At 40.8% G+C, this 6,591-nt stretch overlaps 1 protein-coding gene across 5 annotated transcripts in view; it reads right to left on the minus strand.

The window, feature by feature from the left end:
* satb2 (SATB homeobox 2) overlaps positions 1-6,020 on the minus strand; it is a 49,014-nt gene extending 42,994 nt beyond the window's left edge. For all 5 annotated transcript variants that reach the window (XM_062534317.1, XM_062534313.1, XM_062534316.1 and 2 more), the window contains exon 1: positions 5,417-6,020. The gene's annotated coding sequence lies outside the window, so the exon portion shown is untranslated. The remainder of the gene's footprint in view (positions 1-5,416) is intronic.
* Positions 6,021-6,591: the final 571 nt, after the last annotated feature.

The raw sequence follows: 6,591 nt of genomic DNA on the forward strand, positions 1-6,591 counted from the left end.
CACACACACACACATACACACACATGGATGTAGCACACATACTGTACAATTGCATGCATGCACATTGCACGCACACACACACACACACACACACACACACACACAAACGTACACACATACGCATGAGCACACACTCACTCACACACACACACACACACACACACACACAGACACCCACCCACACACACACCCACACACACACACACACACACACACACACGGACACGCACGCACAGGCTAACCACAGCACATGCTTAGTGCTCTGACACTTCCCAAAGACCACACACTGACTCAGAGGAATGGCTCTCCCAGTTGTCACACATGGAAGCCAAGTTCACCAAACAGCCCCGTAAAACGCATAGTGACACACACACACACAAGCACACACACATACACACACACACTAACATGCGTGCAGTCAACGTACATAGCTATGCAAACACATAGCATTTGTGAGACAATGTGGTCTGTAAAGCATAGTGTGGAGTATAGTTTGGCATGTGTTCGGTATGCTAAGCTCCTTCTGCAGATATCTGTTTAACCAAGGTCTACAGCACTGCCACAAAACAAGAAACACATAATTCATTGAAGAGTACTGCAAACTTGAGCTTGCATAAAGTCAATCAATGAGGATATATAGAGAGAGATAGTGAGAGAGATAGGAATGATATAGATGATAGATTGTCGGCGCACCTGGATTGTACACAAAATGATTTGGCCAAAACCACATTAGCTTTACACAAAAGGAACATCTACCTGACAAAGTCTTTTATCTTCTCAAAATGTATTAACAAATTGGTTTGTTCCAAAGTTGGGTGTGTTTTGCAGTGCTTTCTTGATCATGTCCTCCCTCAATTTCAGTTATACACGAAAACAAGAAAAAACCTCCTTGCACCTCCCACTTGAATTTTCTTATCTGAATACATGACACACATGTAAAATACAGTGTATATATATAGAGATGGCACCATGGATAAGAGTAGTGAAAATAAAATGCATGCTAAAATTCAAGGTTCTAGTCTTGTCACAGTAAAGGCTTTTCTACTAACAATCTTGTGCGTATTGATTTTCCTTTGGGCTATTTAGCCCTGCAGAATACTTTGACTAATTTTTGCAGGCACAAACACACCCATAATCTCAAGGCAGAGATAGGTTTGTTCTCAGGGGAGCGCGAAGAAGAGGGGAAAGGGAGGAAAGCACAGAGGGAGAGTAACAGAAGCACAAGAGTAGAAAGAAAGAAAGAGGGGAGGAGAAGGAGAGTAATTACTTGAAGGAGTATGGCATAAACAATTTTTTTTTAAACCCCTGTTGATCTTTGGCCTAAATTGTGGATTATGTCTCCAGAGGATTCATCATTAAAATTGTTTTAGGAGAAACACAATGACAATGGGGGAAAGAATGACAGATAGTTTACAGAGTTTATAGTTTACAGAGATAGTCAGAGAGATTTACAAACTATTAAAATGACTTCAGCCACTAAGAGCCAAAGCAATGTTTATGAATTTGCAGACTCTTAATATTACTGCCTTCCTACGATGCTTTTTAAACTTCAGCTTCATGGATCCAACATTTTGAAAAGGAACACTTTTTTTCTGCGCACATAATGTGATGGAGGTGCCAAACCATAGGGCAACTAAGAGTGTGCAACTGAACCGTTCCCTCGGCTTTTCAGACCGACTCAACATGGCCTGAGATATCCGAGATAATTGAATACAGCGGTGTAGCAACTTTTGCGGAGACAGTCTGGTTAACTTTGGGTCAACGACAGTTAAATACAGACTTCCAGAAGAGCTCACGGTTTATTCACGAGGATGCCAGTCGAAATGCGAGTAGCTGAAAAAAGCACCGTGAATAATGACGGGATTTTATCTATTTTGTTATGCTCCTGTGAGCGCAAGATCAATTCCACAGAAATCCCGAGAAGACGCACCAGGATGCCAAATCTAAATATGAAGTCAAATGTTACTGGAAGCATTCTCTCTCTCTCCCTCTCTCTCTCTCTCTCTCTCTCTCTCTCTCTCTCTCTCTCACGCTCTCTCTCTCTCACACACACACACACACACACACACACACTCTCTCTCTCTCACACACACACACACACACACACACACACACACACACACACACATACACAAAGACGCACACTTTCTGCTGAAACGAATTCGTTTTCCTTTCAGCTTGGCAAAACACGTTCAATAAACTGGTGCCAAGTCTACACAAATGAATAATGGACACATTAATGTGACTTTAAAGTACACCATGATGACATATTTTAGACGGGTAAAAAGAATTTCAGTCCAGTCTGTGATGGCAACAAAACAACCGGCATCCCTTTTTCAAGAACACTTTTGCTATAGCGACTCAAATGCAATTTACTTCTGTAAACGTTTATTGTATACACAAACTGAAGCCTGAACTAAAAGGGAAAAATCTCACATGTAACTTAATACCAAATAATCTGCACGGGACATATGTTTTTCCTTTTTTAATTTACGTATTTACTTGGGAGTTTAGATTTTTATAAGAAACCGGGCCATGGTCTTGGTAGTATTTCGCTACATCTTCTACCCTCAGTATTACTTTTGACAATGGTAAGGCTGTGTTTTCTTTTAGTTAAACTTAACTTTCTGCTGTGGGATACGTCATGACTTCAATAATTGTCTCATTTACTCACAAAAACACACATCCCCCTGTTCTATATGGCATCACTCGGGATCCTTACCCTGACGCCAGTCATTACTCATTACCTTGTCAAATTTGGCAAAAAATCAAATAATACAAACGCAAATCGTCTATCACATCAATTTTGATTTGATGTGGAACTGCTCTTCAGGAGTCAGTTATGATCTGCAAAGAACAAGTGATTTGCTGATGAAAAAATACTCAGGTAGCAGAGATATCTGACCAAAGCAATCCAAACCAGACAAAATAACAGGCCTTCTGCATAATTGCGCACTCTGTCAATGCTCACCGTCATTTATTTTGTATTGTATTGTGTGTGTGAGGAAAGTCTCACTGTCCGGGGATCTTTTCCCTCTGAATATGATTCTGAAGTTTTGTCCGCTGACTTCAGGCATATTCACAGCGCAGATATGTGGTCCATCGAGCAAGTTGTTGAACAGAAAAAGTCAGAAACATCAGCCTTTGTAAACTCATGCATTTTTCTATTCGTGCTGTAGGCCTACGATCTACAGGAAATATCTCCACGGGACTAGTGCTGAACGAACCATTTATTTAATATACAGAAACGCAGGTTCACCTATGGACAAAATACTTGGCGTGGGCGTTGGCTTTAATAATACTTAGTATAGGCCAATAACATAGTCAGTTGGATATATATGGCAACAGAGACTGCAATGCGAGTGGGCTATTAGCCTAATTATCAAAGTATTGTTTCATCATGGAAAAAAGAGAAGAAGAGAAGAGAAAGAAGATTTTACTTATTCCACATTTTTCAACCCTAGCTTTTCAATTAACCAAACCTCTAAACGTGTGTGGCTAGCATTACCACTGACAGGAGCGTAGTTGAATTTAAACCCCTTTATGTCTATGAAAACACAGGGGTTAAAAGAAAAGCAACAACGGGGGTGTTAAATCCTAACTCGCCCTCATCCACTTTGGAAATACGCATCAATAATTGATTGAAAAGAAAACAGATAGAATGGGCTGGCATGGACACAACGAGACGATTTCATGTAACATTCACCCTTCTCCATGTGTTGCAACATTATGAAAAGGTGGAGGGTTTAATCTCTTGGAAATCAGTGACATTTAGAGACTGGGACAATAAATAAACCCAACACTAGGACACTGTCATTAAAGTTTTCCGACGAACACAAATATGCACATACACACCAAGACACGCACATATCGAGAGGGGGGGGGGGGGTCTTACTGGAGTGCTTTCTCAAACCACATAGCACCAACATTAATTATCAAGCCTTTGGTGTGACTGAGAAGAGCGCTGAAAATAACGGTGGGATAATCAGGAATGACCCCGTGAAATAATTTCTCAGGTGCTATAAACTTGGAACGTAAATGAGGCCTATCACTGCACTGCTAAGAAACAGAGTTGGCAGACAAATCCACAGCCGTAAGAGCCCGAAACGTTATAGGCTATCTTACTTTGCGCTACTGTAGCTAATAAGCTATTGAGGAAATATCAACCAAATAATCTAAGCCAGGTGCCTAATGTCAGTAAAGGCTACACATAGCCTATATTGAAAAGAAGCATCATTACGCGTGTCTTGTAAAACTAACAGACATAACGCGTCACCTGAACTTTACGTGGACCTGGACATATTTAGGCCCAGTAGCCTACTAGACCACAAGTTAAAATCAAGGCTGTCGTATGAGCCGTGAAGTCAACAACAGCCTGTTGTCCTCATCACTTTCTGTTTGCATGGTCTGCAAAGACAAAAAATGTCACCCACAATCTTCAGTAATTTATGTGGGTGCGAATGTTGACTTTCGGAGTTTACAATTGCCATTTCGTCCATAGCTCCCGGAGGGGGTAAGCAAAGACATTTTAACATTATTTATAAAAAAAATAAGTTTATATAGCAAAGACAGCATCCATAGTAGTAATATCAGTATGTGTAGTTGTAAAACAAACAACAACTTTTAGACTGATAGGCTAATAATATAGTCACAAAACCATGTCACATTTAGCAATAGGCTATTAGCTATTAATAACATAATGAAGATAATATTAACAATGCAATTATTATGCATATTATTATTATAATAATTATTAATAATACTATTAATAATAATAATAATAATAATAATAATAAAAATAATAATAATAACAATAATGATAATTTAAACTGCCTATTCAACAAGCTCCTCTTCGATTAAAGTTGAAGCTCTGATTAAACTTCTCTGATGTTGGCAATTGGGCTACAATGCAGTTAGGAGTAAATATCTGTGACCCAAAGATTTAACTATAAAACAGAGTGTAAATCCTTTGTTGAATGCATATAGGCTAATGCTATATTAATCAAACGATATGTCCACACGTATGTCCAACACTGTCTAGCTTTCGCAACAAATGGACAACTACGCCTAAATGCTAAATCATTTTAAAAATATTTGATGTTTATGTCGGTTGTGATATGGGGCTTTCGTAAATCTATCCAGTTGCCGTACACCTTCTTGCAAGGTCAATACATCCTCGCCTGGTGAACTGACCTCAACAGATTATTTATCGATGGCATTGCTGAATTGTATAGCTTTAGGTTATGAGCCACTGTTCCGGATCACATATAACCAAATAAATGCACACTTTGAAGATACTGAAGTCTGCGCAATTGAGTCTGAAAAGGCTAATGCCTGTATGTCGTGAAGACATTAGGCTAAATCTCGTAAGCCCAACAGAAGTGGGAGAGAGGAGTACAAACTTGATGGAACTTACTGTTTATGGCGTGCCTGTACCTCGACTGGCCGTTGAGAGGACTCTGTCCATTGATCAAAAGTATTGAATCCAGGGCTGGGTTTCTTGCTGCTCCGCGGCAGTCTCAAATCGGCTGACTTTAGACGCTTGCTGACACTTCTCTGAACTAGGCGCTGTGAAGGAGCGTGGGCGAAAGAGCGTGTCCAAATGAAAAGAGATAGCAGAGGACAGACAGCATGTGTCTCTGATAATATCTGAGGGTGGTGAAAGGACGAGAGAGAGGAAGAGAGAGGGAGAGAGGGAGAGAGAGAGCGCGAAGCAGGACTTTCTCGCGAACCAGTCTTCAGCAACCACGCACGAAGCCGGTGGTTTACTCTTTCTCCTTTCTCCGCAGCGTTACAGCATTTAACTAGTCCGTTTGAGAAAAGCTCAGTGTCCTCCGAGTCTCACTCGAATCGTCACAAACTGGAACACGGATAAAGCATCAAATACGCCTAACAGTCCGCCCGTGACTGAACAGCCAAAAGAGGACTCAAATTGTTGTGGTAACACGTGTGTTGCATACAGTTGTCTCTCTAACGTCTGAAAAATGTCGACGGGAACAGAACTATCATTCCGTGTCACTTTCAATCGTTTCCCTGCCAAAGGAGAGCTGACTGACAGAGAACTCACGAGAGAGGGCGCGAGAGGCAAGGGAAGGGGGCGGGAAGCGCGTGTGGATACGTGAGAGGGAAGAAGGGGGCGTCAAACACGATCATTTGTTATCTGAATATCGTCTTTTTCAAATACCTTACGGATCAGCCTCTGGCCATGTCGGTCCGGAATGAGCTACCTATTCTCCTTTTCTGTGAGGTTCTCCACGTCTGACTGCCACTTTGGCAAATTATGGACAGACCAGTGATGTAGTCTGGCAAGAAAGGTACGAGAGGTTAAACATAGTGAATAACTGTCATAAAAAAGCGCATGTTTCCTATAAGGGCTATCAAATATTGATTATATAGCCATCATCATGCCGTATAAATGACTGTGAAGATTAATATTTCTGCATATGCCCAAGTTCAACTTTGATTTCTTACACACGGTCATGTTAACGACTCATACTTTTCAGATAAAATGAGTCGGTCTCAATGGCTCCTTTACTAGTTTTATTAGATGTCCTGTGTACAATAGCCTACACGTGCACATTAGTCAGGGGA

The sequence above is a fragment of the Sardina pilchardus genome, chromosome 4 (genome assembly GCF_963854185.1).
Source record: "Sardina pilchardus chromosome 4, fSarPil1.1, whole genome shotgun sequence".
Taxonomy (NCBI): Eukaryota; Metazoa; Chordata; class Actinopteri; order Clupeiformes; family Clupeidae; genus Sardina; species Sardina pilchardus.